Source organism: Lacerta agilis, chromosome 4, assembly GCF_009819535.1.
Source record: "Lacerta agilis isolate rLacAgi1 chromosome 4, rLacAgi1.pri, whole genome shotgun sequence".
In the NCBI taxonomy this organism is placed as follows: Eukaryota; Metazoa; Chordata; class Lepidosauria; order Squamata; family Lacertidae; genus Lacerta; species Lacerta agilis.
In genome coordinates this window covers 17010918-17033749 of record NC_046315.1, presented here as the reverse complement: position 1 = coordinate 17033749, position 22832 = coordinate 17010918, and the positions used below count along the sequence as shown (strand labels likewise).

At 44.7% G+C, this 22832-nt stretch overlaps 1 protein-coding gene across 2 annotated transcripts in view; it reads right to left on the bottom strand.

The window, feature by feature from the left end:
- The window catches only part of CNTN5 (contactin 5), a 619322-nt gene that overhangs the window by 552762 nt on the left and 43728 nt on the right, over positions 1 to 22832 (bottom strand). The gene's annotated exons all lie outside the window — the stretch shown is intronic.

Genomic DNA, 22832 nt, shown 5'->3' with positions numbered 1-22832 from the left:
ACACGGCACCTTGAATCTAGGTTGTGGAAGCCACAACAGAATGTCTATTCACCAAGGGGTGGGACTCAATGACCCTTGGGGTCCCTTCCAATGCCAGAATTCTACGATTCTATTATTTATCTCGAAGTATCTTGAAGTATCTCGAAGCTACTAACATGAGTTTGGCCAAACTGCGAGAGGCAGTGAAGGATAGGCGTGCCTGGCGTGCCTGGTGCCATGGGGTCACGAAGAGTCGGACACGACTGAACAACTGAACAACAACACCAACAACAAAATTATCTAAACTACCTTGCTTGAGTGTAGCTTGCTCATACAACAATTCACTTGTCCCCGTGCAAGAAGGAGAAACGCAAGCAGTGGAAATGGAAATGATGGACTACCGGTAAGTCAGAGGTTCCTAAACTGCGGCCGCCAACCTGGCACCCAGAAATCACCACCTACTCGCAACTGGACCCATGCCAGTAGCAAAACACGCCTGGCGCCTGGCTAATTTCAAACACTGACCTGTATACCTTGCTCATGTACAGCTAAAATGGAGCATAGGAACACAAGAAGCAGCTGTATACCAGGAGAGACCATTGGTTTATCCAGCTCAGTACTCAGAAGCCCTCTAGGGTTAAAGGCAGGAATCTCTCCCAGCCCTTCCAGGAAATGCTGTGCATTCAAACTTGCACCTTTTGCATTCAAGTCACGTGCAGTATTTGTTTATTTATCTGTCTGTTTATTTCTGGCATTTCTTGCCCACCCTTTTACATCAGTGCTTACAAAGATGGTTTCCCATCTCTACCTCGCAGTTCCGTTCCGCTCTTTCAGAAACGGTTCTAATATTTTGCTTTAATCACACTGCGCCGCGAAAACATTCTCTTGTTCCTCAGCACACAGAGAGGACAGAGCAACCTCCAGAGACCCGTATTAGGCTGTGGACCATAAAACCATGGAAATAGCTGAAAGGGATCTTCCCTGAGGCAGCATCCCCTTCTCGGTACTTAAAGCAGAACTCAACCGAGGACTCGGAAGCAGAGAAAATCTAAAAGCAGAAATGTTCCTCTCTGGGGGTCAAAGACACAGGCAATTGGAAAGAGAAGAGAAGGATCCCCCCCCCTTTTAAAAGGAAAGCATGACATAACTGGTTTTCAGCTGCCCGGCGTCTTGTGTATCCAACATCAAAACACGTCTTCCTTGATTCCAAATAGTTATTGGTTTTTAGGGAGGAACTGTGTGCCCTCAGCAAAGAATCCACAGTTTGGTTTGTCACGTCTTTGAGCACTCTCAAAATCCATTATTCCAGTATTTGTTACTTACCGTTTTTATATAAAAGGAAAGAAAATTACTTTGGGGAGGGGGGGAAATGACTCCAAAGGGCATGTGCAATTTCTGACCCAAAATACCTCTTGCTGCATTAATGCATAGAATGGTAGATTTCGAATAGACCAGGCATCCCCAAATTGTGGTCCTCCAGATGTTTTGGCCTACAACTCCCATGATCCCTAGCTAACAGGGATGGTGGGAATTGTAGTCCAAAACATCTGGAGGGCCGAAGTTTGGGGGGTGCCTGGAATAGACCCATAACGGTCATCTAGTCCAACCCCCTGCAATTTGGGAATCAAAGCTAAGCTGCTTGAAGAAAGGGAGAAAGGAGCAGCATCTGCAGCACATATTGAAAGGGCACTATTAAAGCCCAGATGGCAAGGGAAGGGTCGCAGCTCATTGGTAGAGCACATACTCTGAATGCAAAGGTTGCAGCTTCAGTCCCCATGATCTCCAGGTAGGACTGGATAAATACTCAGCCCAGAATTCTTGAAGGGGTTCTGCTGCTCCATAGAGATTATGCTGAGCTACATGGACCAACGATCTGGCTCTGCAGTGTGGTGTAGTGGTTGAGAGTGGTAGACTCGTAATCTGGGGAACCGGGTTCGCGTCTCCGCTCCTCCACATGCAGCTGCTGGGTGACCTTGGGCTAGTCACACTTCTCTGAAGTCTCTCAGCCCCACTGACCTCACAGAGTGTTTGTTGTGGGGAAGGAAGGGAAAGGAGAAGTTAGCCGCTTTGAGACTCCTTCGGGTAGTGATAAAGTGGGATATCAAATCCAAACTCCTCCTCCTCCTCCTCTTCTTCTTCTTCTTCTTCTTCTTCTTCTTCTTCTTCTTCTTCTTCTTCTTCAGCAGCAGGCACTTTCCAACATTCATATGAAAGAAGAAGAAGAAGAGTTTGGAAACACAGCACAAATCGTTCACCACCAGAGCTGCTGTCTGGGCACACCCTACAAGGCCCCCATACCTTGCAAAATGATAAATACGCTGCCTGTCAAGTTGTGTATCAGTAGCAGTGACCGGAGGAGGAATGACTGCTGGGAGTTGTGCAGAGAACCAGATGCCTTCGTCTGCCCCAGATGCAACAAAACACGTCTCTCACCTATCGGTCTCTACAGCCACAGAAATTGCTGCAACAATCCGACAGCTTGACTTCACCCCCAAAAGAGCACCCAGTTAGTGTATAAAGGTTTCATGCATGAAGAGAAAAAGGACAAGAAAGGGTTGGTTTTGGTGTGCTATTTAATTTGGGTGTGTTTTGCACTGCACCTGCAGCTAGTTAAGCATGTGAGAATGACTCAGCACAATCTGCAGTATAAATGCGGTTGTGTTGAAGGCAAGTTGACTATTGGCCCTTGCCCAGATCATTGTGTGTACACTGGAAGAAATCTGTATCGACAACCGTATGTACCGGAAACTGAAACTGCATTATACTGCCAGTAAAGCAACTGACTCTTCCTAGCACTGTTTGGTGTTTCTCTGCTCTTTTGGTGGGCACTCTGCACATGCCCCAACACACTCCTCCATCGTCTCCCAAGACAGATGGATGCTAGCTGCTAAAAGACCATTCAGCAATAAGAAAAGAACCCGGGCCAATGGAGAGTAATGCCAGCACAGCTATAGAACTATACGGACATAAAAATGGCACCTTATACTGCCCCAGACCAGTGGCTCCTTTAGCTCAATAACATCTACACTGACTGGCAGCAGCTCCCCAGGGTTTCAGGAAGGGTTTCCCTTCCAGCCCTACCTGGCAATGCTGCAGTTTTAGCCTGGGACCTCCTGCATGCAGAACAGATGCTCTGCCTTCCCTGTAATTATTTTTCTTTCTTCTGCAGCCCAAAGGAATTGTGCAGGCTATTGTATCAGGAGAAACTTGAAGCTGTAAACTCGCCAAACTCACAGAGCATAATGCAAGGCGCCAGCAGTTTACGTGAGCCCTGGGAATTTGAGTTCCTTGGGAAAGGTCAGTGGTTGAGCAGCAGCTGGAGGGAGAGAAAGATGCAGTCCCCGGAGGCAGTGAGGAGGGGCTTTTACGTTCTTTCTGAGAAAAAAGTATATTTTAACATTTTGATTTTTTGTGGGGGGGGGGGTTTAGGGGTGAGATCTTTTATGGATTTTCGGTGGCCTTTACATCTGTCAGAGGTTTCCTTTCTTGAGAAGGTCATAACAGGCGTACTCTGTGGCAGATGACTGTAAAACGGATGGAAATCATAGCTTTCCCAATAATGTGCAATGTGGAAACTCCCCTTCTGATAACAAAGGAAAACCCCAAATGTGCTTAGTGCATTTTTCTCTCATATAAGAAAGGGGAAAATTATTATTATTATTATTATTATTATTATTATTATTATTAATTATTTATACCGCAGCCATCTGGCTGAGTTTCCTCAGTCACTCTAGGTGGCTCCCAACAGAATACTAATAATAATAAAAAAGTGATAAAACATCAAACATTAAAAACTTCCCTAAACAGGGCTGCCTTCAGATGTCTTCTACAAGTCAGATAATTGCTTATTTCCTTGACATCTGATGGGAGGGCGTTCCACAGGGTGGGCGCCACTACCGAGAAGGCCCTCTGCCTGGTTCCCTGTAACCTCGCTTCTTGCAGGGAGGGAACCACCAGAAGGCCCTTGGAGCAGGGCTGAATGATTGGGGTGGAGACGCTCCTTCAGGTATACTGGGCAGAGGCTGTTTAGAGTAAGGTTACCAGATATTTTTCAATGAATCCGGGGACACTTACTGTTCGCTACGTACATGTGAATGCTGAGAAAGCTGTAAATCCGGGGACTGTCCCAAGAAACGGGGATGTCTGGTAACCTTAGTTTAGGGTTTTAAGGGTCAGCACCAACACTTTGAATTGTGCTTGGAAACCTACTGAAAAAGTGACCCAGTCAATGGCCCCTCTCCCAACTCAGCTGGGGGGGGGGAAGCAATCCTATGGACAAGGAAAAAGCACATGGGTGTAAATTAAGCTGGTGTGATGTTACACCAGAACCAAAGCCTGTTCAGCAGTGGGACTGGTGGTGATGCTCTGCCTAAGCCTGACTTCTAAAATAGTGCTCTGTGTCATGTTGCTTGATAACATGACCAAGCTGTTCTGGCTTAGGATCCAGCCTAATTTCCCCCTCCTCTGGCCCTGGCCCTTTGGTTTGGGTTCCCCTCCCCTTTCCATTTTGCTCTCCCCTTATTTTGGGGGATCTCTTTGTGTGAGAGCAAGCAGGTATGGAGGCTTGACACAATTATGCCCAACCTTGGTTATGTTGGATTATTTAGTTCACCTGTTGAGGTCTAAGGTCAGGTATCTCTTCTGTCTGTAGAGACATTTAAAAATTGCTTCTCTGAATGAATCGGGAAATGATCCACCCAGACAATAAGATGGCTCTTTCTACCCTTAGATCTAGATATATTTATCTGTCCTGCAGATCCACCCACTCTATTATCTTTCCCTCCCATGCAATTGTCAGTTTTGCTTCTCCATTCAGCATTCTCTGCCACTGAGTAACTATGGGACTGGGGGGGGGGGGGTTGGGGGGGCAGGGCATCCTTCTCCCTGGACTCCCCCCCCCACATATTTGTTCTACTTGTGCATATTTGGGGGGGGGGGTCCTCCAACTCTGTCAATACAAGTGAAACTCGAAAAATTAGAATATTGTGGAAAGGTTCATTTCTTTCAGTAATTCAACTTAAAAGGTGAAACTAATATATGAGATAGACTCATGACATGCAAAGAGAGATATGTCAAGCCTTTATGGCGTACAGCTGATGAGAACCCCAAATTAACAATCTCAACTTTGGGGTTTTCATCAGCTGTATGCCATAATCATCACAATTATAACAAACAAAGGCTTGACATATCTCACTTTGCATGTCATGAGTCTAACTCATATATTAAACTCCAGTAGCTAATGAAAACAATTGCTTACATAAATGGACTTTTCCACGATATTCTAATTTTTCGAGTTTCACCTGTATCTCCCCCTTGTGTTTGGGTGAAGCTTTGAGCTATATAAGCTCAGGATGACTCCAAAACGTCCAACACAGCCTTTCTTAACCAAGTGCCCTCCAGATGTTGTTGGATTACAGCTCCCATCATCCGGTACACTGACTGATGCTGATGGGAGTTGCAGCCCAATGGTGTCTTGTTAGGGAAAGGTTGCAAAGCTTGTTCCAATGGCAATCGAGGGTCCCCCACCCATTTTTTTTAAAAAAAACACCATTGTGGAGAAAGCACCTCATTTTCACCATTGTGGAGAAAGCACCTCATTTTCAAACTCTACATTGCTAATACAAGTGTCTTGCACTGTTTTGATTTTCTATTCTTGTTTGCCCTGGGCTCATTTCAGAGGTAGGGCAGGATAGATGATGATGAAGATGAAGATGATGATGATGATAATAGCTACCTGAACAAAAAAAGAACTTAAATGTTGCTTTTCAAAAACCTCTTTCTTGTTGGAGAGAGGGGCTGGGATTCCCTCCCCTCCTCTTAGTTAAATAGCCATTTCTGTCTAATAAATTACCTCCCCAACTCTTGTGAGAGCAACTTGTTGGGAAAATGACGGGGGGGGGAGTGATATTTGGACAAGAGAGTCTTCCAATTAGTCCCTGGGAGAATCGAGGGGGAAACTTATGTGGTAAAAAAAAAAAAATAGCTTTAAAACTTTAGGCAAGTCCCTGAGGGCTGTTGAAGGTCTAATTAATGGAACCCAGCTATCAGCCAATCCATGTACAGCTCTCTGCATGGTCTAGAAAACAGCAGTAGACATTAATGAGCCCTTTGTATGAATTTGGGAATTGAGGGTGAGCAGTCAAGTTTCAGGTGGAAAATAACTTTCTGTCTGAACTAGCTACAGCGGATGGTTGTTTTATGACAGGAGGCTGGGTCCTCTCAAAGTACAACAAAGGATACAGATACCAGCCTGGCTGAGATGATAATAAGGTTTCTACCCTTCAGACATTCAGTTGAATCTCTAATTGGAAAAGTCTACAAGCTTACAATTCGTATTGCTGTGAAGGATTAGGAAGCACATTGACCTAGGATCCTGCCCCTTCTCCGTCTTATGTATTTATGAGGTATGGAGCAGTGTGCACTAATGTTAAGAGAGAGGAGGGACGGGAGCCTGGAAAAGAGAAGGCTGAGAGGAGATATGATAGCCATCTTCAAATATCTCAGGGGCTGTGTCACATGGAAGAGAGCTCTGAAAAAGTGCCCCATCTCTGCTCTAAAAGATAAAGTTTGGAATAAGGCATGTCCAGCTACTGAAATTGAACTTGCACCGCTCCTCTCTCTCTCTCTCTCTCTCTCTCTCTCTCTCTCTCTCTCTCTCTCTCTCTCTCTCTCTCTCTTTCTCCTTTCCTGAAGTGACAAAAGTAATGAATTACAGCTGGAGGAGTACAGAGGCAAAGGAGCATTCCCCTAAGTGATGCAAAACTGCTTCCGTGTTTCCCTGAAACAAGCTAAAATCATGTTAAGTCCCTTTGGGAGTTATTAGAAGAACACCTTTAGTTGCTGTCCACGAAACTGAAACAAGAATAAAGAGATGCTAATCGAGGGAAACCTTGACTCCCTACACGCCGGTCTCTTATTTGCTCCATACAATCCTATCATCGTACAACTCATTGATAATTGCTAGTTCAGTGAACGCTGTTGTTGTCGGAGCACAGCAGCTGCCCACGCAGACACTTCTCCTTGCATCTCCCTTCCTACGCTCCACAGGAATCAAATGTGTGTGTTTGTTTGTTTGTTTTTAAAAAAAGAATAATAGTAGTGTGAGCATCTATTTTTTAGTGGAAAATTACCACTTTGCATGCATACACACACACACACACACGAGCAAGAAATACTTTTATATTTCAAGTAAGAGTGGATCTGACCACCAAGGCTGCAATCTTGCACGCAGCAATGCTGAACCAAGCTTCAGGGCAAGGAGCAGAAGTTGGGTGGGAAAGCCTGTACTCTGCTAACCAACCCAGGTCTCAGTGATACAGACCAGATTGGCCTCTTCATCCATAATCAGATCATGGATGAGCGAGGTCTGCAACCTGCAGCAGCAGCTTCAGACCCGAGGGCTGGTTGGGGAAGCACAATTCCCTAGGTTGGAAGAGGGGCTGGCACACGCCACAGTCACTCACTGTCTGTGCCATGTGCCCCCTTACCCAGCCGGTCCCACCTCCCCTTGCCCCGAACCACTGTGATCGGGGTTGCCCCAGTTCTCCCCAGCTCCTCTCTTCCCAGGCACATTCTATGCCCCTTAATTTGAAAACAACAAAACCCCCCAAATTTAAAAACACACCAGTTAAAACCAATTAAAAACAATGCAAAACATTTTAAACAGGGCAATAAAGACAGCAACAGAAGCACACCCACACACCCTAATAAAAACCCCTAGACAATACCCCAACCCAAGAGTCTGTTCAGCCACCTCAACGTTTTGCAGTTGGAGTCAGTCAGGGCCTAACTAATGCAATTTAATATAAAATACTTCACAGCTTAATAAACTATACATGGAGATTCCTTCCCTTTTCTTCTGCGGCTCCAGTTCTCTCCTCACCCCCCAAAATTTATTTACTGTTAAAAACCCATATTCATATAGGAGGAAGATTGGTGCATGGTTAAAAATAACAGCATTTCACTCTGGATATCAATACAGCAGTTTCCAGTAAATGAAGCAGAGTGTGAGGAAGGTCTGTTGTCATGATCCCTAAGAGGTATTAAATTGGTACATTAAAGGGAAGGGGAGGCTGAAAGAGTACAGTTTAGCAAAATTAAGCAATGCCCTTACAAAGGGTAAAAGCAGTTTGAGCACAATATGGCTACCTAAAAGCTTCTTTGCAGACACAGTCAGCTATAAGCATAATAATAATTACAGCTTTTCCTCGATGCCACCGAGAAGCAAACACATTTATCTGCCGTAAGCACCTCCAGACACAAAGCAGCGCCTGAACATTGCAACTGCTCTTTCAAAGGCGGCAGATACAGTAAGTGACTATGTCCATTACATCCCGCCCCCCCTCCGCTAACATCTGTGAGCCTCTGTTTGACATCTGCATTAACTCACAGCATTTCAATAAGGAAGAGAAGTGACCACAGCTTGCCAATTCCATATTTGTGACTCAAACATTTTACCAGTTACAGGTGGGTAGCCGTGCTGGTCTGCCATAGTCGAAACAAAATAGAAAATTCTTTCCAGTAGCACCTTAGAGACCAACTGAGTTTGTTCTTGGTATGAGCTTTCGTGTGCATTTGAGGAAGTGTGCATGCACATGAAAGCTCATACCAAGAACAAACTCAGTTGGTCTCTAAGGTGCTACTGGAAAGAATTTTCTATTTTGTTTCAAACATTTTATTCATTTATTCCTGGGGTGGGGAAATCAAGGGCTACGTTCTCTTCTCGGCAGTCTCCAGGAGGCGAGGGGTCACATGCCAGTGCTGGGTGGGGCCAGAGGCAAAAGTGGGTGGAGCAATTAATGTAAATTTTACTTGTGTACTGTAGACTAGGTTCTGCAGCAAACATCCCTCTCTATGCTCCAGCCAGGAAAGCGAGGGGCATTGCTCCAGTTCAAGAGCTGTGATCCCCCCCATTCCCCACTGGCCTGGCAGCGTTTGATGGTAAGGTTGACTCAGGCTAGTGAGGGACCTTTCTGAACCCCTGGAGCAGGGGTAGGCAACCTAAGGCCCGTGGGCCGGATGTGGCCCAATTGCCTTCTCAATCTGGTCCGCGGACGATTCGGGAATCAGCGTGTTTTTTACATGAGTAGAATGTGTCCTTTTATTTAAAATGCATCTCTGGGTTATTTGTGAGGCATAGGAATTTGTTCTTTTTTTTTTTTCAAAACATAGTCTGACCCACCACATGGTCTGAGGGACAGTGGACCGGCCCATGGCTGAAAAAGGTTGCTGACCCCTGCTCTGGAGCCTTTAGCAAGGGCCCAACGTGGCCTTCTGCTGGCTGGAATGTTAGGGGCAAGGCATGCACTGCCCCTATAACACAGACCCTCCAAGAATTCCTATTTTCCAGAGGCATTTAGAGAAGCCATCCTGGTTTCTGATTTGATCCCTGTCTGAAATCCTAGAGAACTGTCAGTCACTGTACACAGTAAAGAGCTCTGTGAACCAAACAGCATAAGGCAGCATCCCAAGACAGCAGTACAGAACGTTGTGGGAGGCACGTTCGCAACCCGCAGTGTTCATAGCCTGAAGCGCCGCATCTGCACATGTGTGTGACGTTATTTGGTGCTTCTGCGCATGCTCATGATGTCATTTTGTGCCTCTGCGCATGCACGAGCGCCGAAACCCGGAAGTAACCCGTTCCAGTACTTCCGGGTTTGGCATGGTCCGCAACCCGAAAACGCGCAACCCACAGCATTCGTAACCCGAGGTATGACTATATGCGGGATGGAGGCATAGCAGAAGGTTCTCCTGCAGTCTGCTGATTAGTTTGCTGGAGCAGAGGGAAAGAGCCTGTGCCCTGGAATTTACTAGCCAACACATTGGTTGCAGACCTCTAGTCTTAATTTGTTGTTCTAGAAAGTTTTGCTGTGAGATCTCCCCCTCCCTCTGCCCCCACCACCCTTGAGGGTACTCCTGTATATTTGTTCCAATTTGTACATTACAACAGGGCAAACACACAGGGACAAACAGAACAAGCCTAATCCTAACAAGGCAGAATCCTTCAGCCTCTCCAAGAAATTAATTTTTACCCTCAGGCATGTGACAGATGACTGGGTGAACCTAATATAATAAAGGTGTGTGGTTTCACTTGATAAAAACTGCTGGCGCTCTTCCCCGGGTCTCCAGAGTGTGAAAGCTGAGTAAATTACAGACATCTCTGCAAATCGTCGAGGCAGCACTCGGCCCTTACCTGAAACTCATCTGTATGGGATTTCTTTTTCTTTTTAAATGAGTCTGATTGGATCAGTGGAAGAACGGGGAGACATAAATAAAGGAGGCAACCTCCTGGGAACGGAGAAAAATTGTGCCTTCAAAAGCATACAAATGACAAAAGGAGTTCTCCGAGTAACAAAAAGAAAACAAGACTTTGAAGATAACAAAAAAAAATGCCCCAAAGTCCTGAGGGAGCTAAAACACACAGGCTTGTGCATTCCTTCTCTAGATGCAAAATCCAGTTTTGCTTGTTTACTCTCGGATGTGCATGGTCGGGGTTTTGTTGCTACCGGTGTATAATTCATATATTATGTCTCGGGTGAATGTGTCCCTGGGCATCAAGCAAGTTCTTCAGTTCTATTCAATTTTTTGCTCAATCCTGTTCCAAAGTTATACCTTGTCATTAGGTGATAATTCAGGAGGACTAGTCAGAAAAGAGCTATCCTAAGGTTCATGCTAAGGGGTTGTAGGTGGGGAGGTAAAACGTGTTCCCCCATAGTCCTCAGAGAGTACAACTCACTGAATGCTAGGAATTCTGGGAGATTCCTGCATTGCAGGGGGTTGGACTAGATGATACTTGGGGTCCCTTCCAACACTACGATGCTATGATTCTATGAATTGCTCTTAAATGAATATTGCAAATTCAGAATTGCCCAAAAGCTAAAATGTGGCCTTCCTCAATTTGATATTTCTGATTACAAGAGTGCTACATTTGCATTTTTAGTTTCTAAACCCACACAAATGATTTTCCCAGTCACAATGGGTCCATTGGGGCAAATTGGATGCTGCCCCATCAACTTAATAATAATAATAATAATAATAATACTCCACCCATCTGGCTGGGTTGCCCCAGCCACTCTGGTGTGCCTTAAGGCAGCCCTCACTTGAATTCCTACTCACGTCTTCAAGTAACCTCCATAATACAGAGGACAACTAACTAACAGCAATCCTCTGGATGATCTCAGTGATCGGCATAGGCAGTCCTTAAGCTAACCTGCTCCCAAGCTGTTCTGAGCTTGTATAAGAGCTTTGAACCTGGCCTGGTAGCTCATAATCAGTAAGTATATATTTTTCACAGAGGCATCACATGCTTTTGGTCACCAACAGCCTAGCCACTGCATTCTGTACCAGCTGGAGCTTCCAGACCAGGGCAACCCCACAAAGAGTGCATTCCAGCAATCCAGTCTTGAGGTCATCAGTGCATGGACTATTGTGATCCATGGTGATGCTCCACACCAGCCTTTCTCAACCTTGGGTCCCCAGATGTTTTTGGCCTACAACTCCCATCATCCCTGACCTGCTACCTCTCCACACTGAGGAGAGGTGACAGGCCAAGCAAGGGGAGGACAGAAGCTCCAGGTGGCCAAGGCAACTTGGAAGGAGTCCAAGAGGACCACAGAACATGCTCCTGAAGCTGAAGCTGAACATTCCCAGAAATGTCATGGAGCAATTGGGTGAATTTTATGGCAGAGCTAAATCATCTCTGACGGGAGGCACAACCCAGGCGTGTTCTGTTTCCTGGCTATTAAAGGGATGGTGCCTTCTGCTGCAGCCATTGGCTCCAAGGAGGAGGAGGAGGAGGAGGAGGAATTTATTTCTATGCCAGCCATCTGACTGGGTTTACCCAGTCACTCTGGGGGGTGTCAGGCAGCTGCAAGCAATTCCCATAGGCAGTTCCCAGGAACATACAAAGACAAGGAAAAGTTTCTTACCATCTACTTTTTATTCAGTATTTACAAAGAGAGGCTTTGGAACCCAGCCTCTTGGATAATGGCATTGTCCTGAGTGAATCTCCACCCCCCCCCTTCTATCCCAGTTCCTCATTCCTCATCATTATCATCTCCTTTGTCTTCAAGCCAATCTCCTAATTTTAAGGCTTGCTGAATTCTGGGAGACGGTGGGTCTGGAATTCTTTCTAGTGACAATGTGTAAGCCAGCTCTGCCTGCTCCTCCTCTCCCATTATTTCCCAGCTTTCCCCCTCATCTGCCTCTGAGCTGTGACCTCCTTCAAACCCCTGTTGTAATTCTGAACTGTCTTCCTCTTCTTTGGAAGGGTCAGGCTGGGGAGGTAGTTACCACCATTCCTCCTCTGCCCAGTCCCTGACAGGTGGCTTCCAGCAAATAAAAACATCATAGTAAGACAGCAAACCTTAAAAACATCCCTATACAGGGCTACCTTTCAATGTTTATTTCCTTGACATCTAATTGGGAGGACACTGCCTGGCTCCCTGTAACCTCACTTCTGGCAATGAAGTGCCAGAAGGCCCTTGGAGCTGGAACTGTTGGGGTTTCCAGCTGTGGGGATCTTTCCTCCGGGATCTCTTGAGCCCTTGCAGAGTTTGTGGGCCATGTCCTTTGCTTCCCTTACCTGTGGTGCCCAACGGTGAGGAAATGCACCATGTAATAACATCAAGACATAAAGCGCATGTAGTTCATGTTTTTCCCCAGTTCTGGCCCATTTACTTCTGCCTTCTGCCACAAATGAATGATTACGCCACCAGGCACAGCCCCAAGTTCTTCTGACACATTAAAAGTGCAAGCTGAAGTGCCTCAACTCAGTGTTTACACTCCCATCATCTCTATTTATCAGAGACATTTCCTATTTTCAAGTTCCCATTGCAGATAAACCCCTGCTCCTGGTTTAGACTCCCAGGAATGCCTTGTTAAAATCTCGTCAGGCTGATTTGTTAGCACTGTCATTCCTCATGACTCAGCTTCTTGCCCACCCACAGAAACCTCCTCACCCCCGTCAAGATCCCTAGACCTTTAATCAGAGTATTTGGATGGATATATCTCACCTACAACACACATGCAATTAAAGACACAGACATATTACCATTAAAAGGCAACATAACCTGTCTAGGTCACAGACTGGTGTAGGGAAGCTCCCTTTAAACTACTGACAACAACTGCATGACCATTTATGTGTTGTTGTTGTTTTGCTAAGTCTTGAAGCTAGAGAACAAAATACCTTATTAACTTTGAAATCAGAGCAGAACAAGTCACCCTAGAGTGGATGAATGCAACATACAATAAAAGGAGGATAGGGAAGGAGAAGAAATTTCAGTACTTATTCAAAACCTAATCGATCAAATCTGCACTTTCTGAAACTATATGCAAAGCGAAACGCAGCTATCCTTTGAAACTGGCGGTACTCTGAATTTTGCAATGCATTTGCACAACCAAACACTGCTTACAGAAATGCATATATTAAGGTAAAGGGTGCATAGGAATGAAGATATTAGTGACAACAACAAACAAAAATGCATTACATTAGGGGAAACGGCTTGCAAAAATGTGTATGTATGTCAAAATATGCATATAAAAGAGCATATAGAAATGTGTTTAAGACGACTATAATGCTGGCAAATTTTCATAAGGTTCCTTTTCCTGAAAATACAAATTGCTTCTGAACTGAATTTAAGATTGAAAAAATGAGGCAAGGTAAAACTTTCAGCAGTGTACAATGGCGTGGAGTGGATGGAGGCAAACCAGTTGATGTTTTGATCTGTGAATTGCTAAAAGATCTTGTTGAAATTCGATCAGAAGTCTGTTGCATCCTGCTCCAGCCCATTGTATGCATTTTGTAAAAATTTTGTGTGCATTTTTAGGTAAGATGTAGGTTCCCCCACCCAGATTTGTACCTGCCTATTGCATTCAAACGACAGCAAGACCAACGTTCCCACCTGCCCATGTCATTATCATTATCTCTGCTTCTAGATCTGATCTGGGAGAGAAGAATGCTTCCGGGGAAGGACTATTCTTTATCAAGGTCTAGGTCGCCAGAACCACCATGGACACCAGCTGTGTATTTGTGCTTGTCCCTTAACTTTCCCTTCGTGCGCTGTGTCTTTTTTAGACCCCGTTCCATGCCCAATAAGCATGGGATACCTTTGCCCGGCAGCGCTGTGGCCCATAGATTGCAGCAAAATCCTTGGCAAGATAATCTATACAATGCCAGGCACACCTCTGTGGAGAAGGATTTCCACAGTTTAGTGGCTGTTACAGAGAATGCTCATTTCCAGACCGACATTGGTTGTGGTTGTATGACGCAAGTGGAGGTGTGTGCTCAGTAAGTTCCACCACCTTTTTTATAGGGGGGGGGAGGCCTGCTGAGGGTGATAGAATAACTAAGAGGGCCCCTTCTACCAATCTTAACATCTGAGAGGATTTAAAGGGAAGGACACGGCCTCTCAGATATTTGGGTTCTGGTCATCTAAGGCTTCAACAAACTGTGCTCCAAAATGAACTGGTAACTGCTTTGCAATGTATTCCTCAGTAAAGCATGCAATATATATATATATATATATATATATATATATATATATATATATATATATATATATATATTTGTGTGCTCAAAATGCATTGCAGAATCCAGAGAACTGCCCAACCTTCAAGTTCAGGAGTGGCAGATCATGTTGGCCTGCTTGTTGCAGGATTCCCCTCACATGCCTTGGAACAGTTGCCAGTTCTAGGAAACAAAATGTGCTGACTCCTTAAGTTGTGAAGATCTATAGGACCTTCACCATTTCCTCTGTTAAACACCTACACAGGGGAAAGAAATGCCCAGATTTTTATTCCTCTAATTCTCGTGCATAAAGCTGGGAGCTTCATCCAAGTAAACTGTAGTACGTGCATCATTGCAAGCTTCGTTTATACTTTTCGTACTTAACTTTATTAACTGTGTTTATCTTTTGCACTTCAAATGCTGGCTCAGAACCAGATTCTCTTTTCCTTTAGAAACTATTAAGCATTCCAAAAGGCGCTGATGAAGCTCCTGGAATTCAAATCCCACTAGATTTAGCTGTTCAACAATACAGGATTTTGTGAGCAAAAACATTCATGTTGATTGCTGTAAGGTCCGCTGGGTGGTTGCTCATGAGTAAACAGCCAAAACTCCGTCCTGTCTTTTAGCAGTTTTTTAATAAATATTTTTTATTGATTTTAACTGGATACACACAAAAGTTATAACAAAAAAATTAGAAACAAAAATTTATAATAGAAAAAATTATACCGCACAAAACATCGAATTACAGTTCCATTCACTTCCCTTCTTTCATATTATGTCTTCCTTATATCATTCATCTATATTTCGCACATCCATTTCCCTTTTAGCAGTTTTATTGTGCATACTATTTACAGTGCAGAGCTACAAGTTCATGTCTGTATCAGTCACTCGCAGAATCCGGGAGTGGCCTCTTCCGGCTGTGACCCCAACATAAGAGCTTCGGTATACGAAATCTCTGCCTCCCCTCCTTATGTTTCACTCCTCTGCGCACTTGGGGCGATGGAAATGGCGTGTCTCTCCCCTCGCCCACTGGGGGAAGGGAGTGCAAAGTCTCTCCAACATCCCCAGAGCCTCTGCTCTCCAGCCTCTGAGCTGCCTGCCCCTCCCCACTGGATACATCGCTGCTTCCTCTGCTGGAGGAGGAGGTGCTGCTGGTCAATTGGAATCGGGGCTCTCTGAAACACCCCGAAAGCCCTTCCACCACCCTGCGCTGAGCCGGGGACAGTTCCCAGACAATTTTCTTATTTTTGGTCAACATGCAGATGTACAGCAAACTATACCACACAGAAAACCCAGTGTAGTATAATGGTTTGAGCTTCAAACTTTGAGCAGGGAGAGCCACCTCACAGGACTGTTGTGAGGACAGATGTGCTGGGAAGTATGTACACACACACACGTACACACACACACACACACACACACACCAATCCCCTTGGAGGATGGGAAGCCGGGCAATACAAATTAACTAACATATGCACGTCACGTGCAAAGAACGTTTGTGTTTTGTCATTTAAAGCCATAGGCTGGAGTCTGCTAGAATCTCAAGAAAAAGCGATTTCCAAAATTGTTTAAGGGGAACGTAAAACAAATCTTTATTGATGTGACAGTGGAGATGTTGCTCGGGAGATGAATTATTCATACGCTGAAGTACCAGAGAAGCTAATTCGAAATGTCCTCCCAATACCTAAGTGAATCGCTACTCAAAACAGATATTGTTTCTGAGTCCAGTGTGTTTTGAATTTTGTGTCTGGGCGACACCGCTGAAGTATCACAGCTCTGCGCTGCAAGTTTCTCATGACATATCCTGTGTGCCTAGCAGAATACAAATGCCTCTTTCGGCCTGGAAAGTTGAATACAGAAACCAGGAACGATATTTGCATGGGCTACAAAGGCTACCTGTTCTGTCTGGGGCTATGCCTGCACGACAATAGGCTTTCTTGGCTCCTCTGATTCTTACTAGGTCTGGATGAATCTGGGCTACAACCACACCTTACATTAAAAGCACTGTGATACCAGTTTAAACAGTCATGGCTGTTCAAATAGGAGATCCCTATTCTGTTCACAGAGCTACTCGTATCAGAGTTCCAAGTGAAGAGGCCAGGGCTGGATTTAGGTTTGATGAGGCCCTAAGCTACTGAAGGTAATGGGGCCCTTTATATGTCCAGCTGTCCTCTGTCAACAACAAATTGTTACTGTTTGTTGTGTTAAATATATGTTATATGGTAATTTATGGACCTAATAGGTATCTAAAGCCATTTGCCACTGTTGCTGTATGTAGGTTTTATTTTTATTTTATTTTTTATCTTATATTTTGGAAATGTACATCCAGTTGTTGTTTTTTCTTTTAATTTTTTTTTGGGGGGGCAAGAAAGTGGAGCCCTAAGCTATAGCCAGGACCGGTGCTAGGGTTTCTTGCGCCCTAGGCAGACCACATTCTGGCGCCCCCTGGCGCCCGCCCCCCGCCAAAGCCTGCTTTAGCGGGAGGTGGGGGTGGTGTAGGGGGCAAGCAGCACCTCTCTGCTACAGCGGAGAAGGTGCTGCTAGCCCCCCCGCCCCCCACCCAAGCCTGGCCAGCGCCCCCTCCATTTTGGCGCCCTAGGCAATTGCCTAGTTTGCATTAATGGACGCGCCAGCCCTGGTTGTAGCTTGTTTAGCTTATATGTAAATCTGGCACTGGAAGAGGCACCAATTTTTAAGCTGCTCTGGGAATTGTAGTTCTGTGAGGGGAACAGGGGTCTCCTGGCACCTCTCAGCACCCTCAACAAACTACGGCTCTCAAAATAATTTGAGGGAAGTGCTTTAAGTGTAAGGTGTGAATGTAGCCTTTGTTTATGTCATTTCACATATTTTGCTCTAATCTGGAAGGCTCTTTTTATATCTGTATAAGGCGTGATACTATGTTAGCCTCCTCCCTGTGATATTTAGAGAAATGGAACCAGGGGTGCCAACTTTGGTAAATAAAATATTGGAGGGGGGGGCAGGTAAGCTCAACCCTGCATAATCAATCACAAGACACACCATTTGAACGGCAAAGCCCATCAACTTAATGGGGGGACTCGTCCCCTCAAATTTTCGGGGTGTGTGAAGGGGCCTCAATCCCTAGGAGTTGGCTCCTATGAATGGAACAGGTGTGTTGCACTGTATTTCTTTTCGCAAAAGTTTCCTCATCAGCTACTTGAGCTGGAATTAATTTGCACTGATCTGACGGAGCACAGGAATATGTTTTCCTGCTTTTAATCTGAAGGGCAACGTATTTTGGTGGGGCATGATTAGTTAGCCCTGCCTTTTCACAGAATCGTAGAGTTGCAAGGTGTTACCAAGGGTCATCTAGTCCAACCCCCTGCAATGCAGGCATCACAGCTAAAATTGTGTTTTTAAGGGGGTGTCTGGTTGTTCTTAACGGTTTTTAGTGTAAGTCACTTGGATAAAAGCAACTAGTAATAATAACTATAAACCAGCATTAAAGAGCTGGACGCAGGCTACTGAGTACAGAAGAAGTCCCATTCATTTTCATCCCAACCTAAATGTTTTTGTGTGTGTGCTTGTTGATCTTCACTTTCTCCAATAAACACTGAGCCACCATTTTGATTTCATAACAGTCTTCAGCCTTGACGTTGCCACAAGAAGCTTTTGTCATTCTCCGTTTCCTGAGTTCAGTTTGTTCAAGGAAACACTTAACAAGCCAGCAACATAAATATTGAGAGAGAGAGAGAGAGAGAGAGAGAGAGAGAGAGAGAGAGAGAGAGAGAGAGAGAACAGATTGTTATCAACAAAACTGCAACCTGCTTGAGGTCCGGCTGGATGCAAGAAGCAAGCAAGTGTGATAATGGAAAGTGCTTAAAAACCAGTCGCATTTTCAACTTTTCCAGGATTGAATCTGAAAGGTGAGTATCTGAGGGTAGCAGGAATGGGGAACCTGGAATTGAATCTGAAAAGGAGACAGCAGAGGAGCAGCATCCATTCAAGTCCGATGATCAGTTTGAAAGAATATAACCCCAGGGCAAAGAAGACACCAACCCTGCTGGCAAATTTGAAAGGAGAACGCTCCAGGGCAGGAATCGCTCTGGCCCTAATAATGAGCTTAAAGGTAGAGATCTCCAAAGCACCAGACCTGCATTAAGACTCTAGCCTGAAATCGACAAGAGGAGGGAGAAAGCGAGGGCTTTGTCCTGGGCGGCATATGCTTAACAGCCTGTGGTAATGAATGCAGCTGGTAGGGGATGAGGCACGCACCTATGCTTTGCATTTAAACAAAAACAGGCAGACTTGGGCAGAATCAAAAAAAGAGGAAAGAGGAAGAGGAGCAGCCAAACAAGAAGGCTTTCTGCTTAGGGGCTTGCACAGCATAGTGGCAAAGCAGTGTCAGTTTCTGAGCCGGGGAATTTAAGGGAAGGGTCCACAGCGCAGTAGCAAATGATGCGCCTTGCATGCAAGGAGTCTGGAATATAAACAGTGACATCTCCAGGGACCTCAGAAAGCACAATGCAAAACCAGGAGGAGCATAGGAAACGGCCTTATCCTGAGTCAAACCATTGGTTGATCAAGCCACACTGGAATCAGACAGGATTCCCTCCCAGGGATTGAAGCTGGGACCTTGTGCGTGGAAAACTGGTGCTTTGCCACTGAGCTGTCCCACAACTCTCTCCCATCAGGCTTAATTGACCGGTGACCTGTTGTAACTTTGGTGATGCAGTGACGGTTCTTTGGTTACTTTGGATTTCATGGTTATATTTCTTAAAGCCACCCAGGTAATTTTTTTATGACATGGGGCAGCATACAAATTAAGGCTATGCCATACCCTCCAACATTTCTCTGATGAAAATAGAAATGTCAATAACAACAACAACATTTTTTATTATTTATAGCCCAAGCAACTGACTAGGTTGCCCCAGCCACATTAGGTGGCTTCCAACATATATAAAAACATAATAAAACATTAGACATTTTAAACCTTCCCTATACAGGGCTGCCTTCAGCTGTCTTCTAAAGGTTGTCTAGTTACTTATCTCTTTGGCTTGGGGCTATCACGTAACTCCATACCCTCCAACATTTCTCTGATGGAAATAGGGATGTGCTAAGGAAAAGTGGGACATTCCGGGATCAAATCAGAAACCAGGATGGCGTCTGTAAATCCAGGGCTGTCCCTGGAAAATAGGGACACTTGGGGGGGGGGTCTGTTATGCACCAAATTCAGTTGAGGAAAACCCTCAGGCCTGCTGAATATCTTGTGGGCGGATGGCGCCATTTTGGACCTATAAGGATCAGCACTCAGAACATGACATCCTATCAGTATGATAGGATGGTATGGAGGGGTGGGGGAAAACACACACAAAATAAAAACTTCCCTCCAGTTTGATTTTCACATCTGTAAGAGATTGCTTTTAATAAGTACAGTGCAGAAACCTATTAAGGTCACTGGCTAAATTATTAATTTAGCACCAGTTTCCGAAATCAGTCCCTTAGGCACAGCCATGAAGAGAATTTTGCCCACCTTATATCCATTTTGAACTTCAGTGGAAATGATGCATGGAGAATGAAGGTTCTTAGTGGTTGGGGTCACCTTCGATTTTATCTATAAACTAATATCAACACTTTGATTTACTAGGGTTTATGGTCAGGGCTGTTCAGTGACTGCAAAACCCCTCTGGGCAAAATGAAAAGAACAGGAGAGATTTATTCTAAAAAATAATTTTAAAAAATGCCTTTAGTAAGGATGCCTGATTTTATTGTGCTTCTGAATTATAGATATGCCAGCTCATTCTGTCTCATTCATGAACCTGTCACAGGGAGCAGGAAATATTGTTAGTTATTCGCAATGAATCGCTACATGGGGAGAAAAAAGAGAGAAAATGTATTCTTGCACATACTTAAAAAAATAAATCGGAAATTTGAAATATGGTTGTGTTTTGCAAGCCAGGCATGGTTGTACTGTTTATAGGTAAATTGGAAATGGAGAGATGTCATTGAAAGAATAAATAGGGTAGATTTTTATTATTATTATTTCTTCCCTTTAGTCTTCATACTTAAACAGTGCCAGTAAGCGCATAGTTTGCCACCTGTGAAACTGCTTAAAAAAAAAAAAAGATGGGGAAAATGAATATGTTAATTCCCCTATTAAAATTTTTTGGTCATACTTCTTGCCCTTGTTCAGTGTGCCTGAATTGATATTTAGGAATATAGGAAGCTGCCTTTTACTGAGTCAATCTAGCTCAGTAATGTCTACCCTGGCTGGCAGTAGGTCTTCAGGATTTCAGACAGGATTCTCTCTCTGAGGGTTCTCTCTCCTAGAGATGCTGGGAAACTGGAGCCTTCTGTATGAAGATCAGGTGCTCTGTCACTCAGCTGTGTTCCTTCCCAGTATAACGCAGAAACCACACAGACTGTCCCAAAGAACAATCTCCAGTTGTTGTTTTCTCCTGAACCCCCAAAACTTGGAGCTTAAGAGCCACTGCCAGTAACCCAAACCCTGATAACCCTACATGATTGGATAGCATGTACCAAATCAGAACACAGGGGATTAGAATCCTTAGTCCAGACTCAAGCTCAGGCGAACACAGACCACAGAATACATCACAATGTATATGTTGGGAGATTCATTCCCCATGTGCAGTCATGGGCTTGCTGTCTATCACATGATGGTGTTTTCATTCCACAGAGTGGGAAGTGGGAAGTGACAGAAGACAGGATGTTTGTCTTAAAGTGTTCCGTGAAATGGGACTGTTGTCCTTTGTTCTTTCTCTCTTTGCTGCCTGATGCTAGAGAGAGAGGGAGCCATGTTGAAGAGCTCCATGTGTATTATATGTGATAAAGTAGATTAGCCTACATGGTGAGTTGCTGTGGTCTGTCACGCAAGCTGGGCAAACTCTGTGGATGCTAAGAGCGTGCTGATGTCTTCCCGCATCAGTCGCTGTGATGTTTGGGCTCAGAAAGGCTAAGAAGCTCCCTCCCAGGAAGGAGGGAACATGCCAGTCCAACATGTATCTCTGCCAGGGTCCTACTTGTGAGTAGGCCGTTTCCTGACAGTATATGCTTGCTTATACTACCCCCCCTCCTTTGCACCTTCACACTGGGCTTTCTTTCTGGTGGTTGTTTAGGTCAAAGATAGAAGTTGTAGCCCTGGGCATTTACATGCCTCCCAGTAGGCCTATATGGGTCTCCAGCAGACCAATACAGGACTCCGGTAGAACTGGCTGTGGGGTCCTGAAGAACTCACAAGTGTTTTGTTTTGTCTGTTTGTTGTTGTGCTGGTGGCTATTAAAGCAGGGCAATGCTGGATAAATAAATAAAGCGCTCTCCCTCTCCCCTCTCTCTCCATATTCTGTTGCTCTGCTTTAACCAAAACAAGCAAAACAAAAAACAAAACAAAACAAAACACCCAGAGCTTTGCAAGGAACAGTTTGGACAAGCTCACTTCATGCAAATCCCACAAACCTAGAGAATCATAGACATATAGGGAGCATAGAGCAGAGAAACACACAGAAACAGAGTGACAAAGGGTGTTGTGGGGCTCCCCGAGCTGACTTGGTGTTTATTGGCATTGCAATTAGACTCAGGAGGGAGTGGGAGGCCACCAAATCACTGCGATTTGCCTCATTATTTTGTCCATTGCACAGAGTTAATGCGCACCCCAAGTTTTCCCACACCTCAGAACCTTCTTTTAGCTGACAATTGTATCCAAAGGATAATTATGATCCCGTCTGTGTATTAGCCCAGGGTGTGCAAATTAGGTTGGTTCACTCAAAAAATGCAAAATGAACAAGAATCCTCCTCCTTCCCTAATGCTGGCTTTTTGCATGCAGGTTCTGAGAAAGGAGCAGGGGGTGGAGGAATCTTGGGTGTGCTGCAGTGAAAACAGGTGAGCGGAGAAAGTGGAAGAAGGTTGCATCCTTGGCAGTCGCAGAAGAAGACAAAGGGAGCAGCCATCTCTTGTTAATGGGCTCAAACAGAACAATGAAACATGTGTCTCCCCCTTGTTAGATACAAAGAAGCCACAAATCAATCAATTAATCAATTAAAATGTGCACAATTAACTGCCTAGGAGTGCTTTAATTCAATACACACTCTAGAGGAAGAGGGTTGGGGAATAACGAAAAGCTTCTTTACTCTATGCAAAACATTAGGAAAAAACATTGTCCAACCTATTGATAACAAAACACATGATGCAAAGAGCCCAATATAGGATAAGAGGTATTTAAGGAATACCTAGCTGGAGTAAAGGAAATAATGCTTTAAAAATATGGCAAGTGAAGCATGTTGGTTGTGGAATAGGGTGTGTTGGACCACAGAAGCCACTGTATGGCTCTTCTCATACAGAGCAGTTCTACAAGATACAAGCAGAAACACCTTT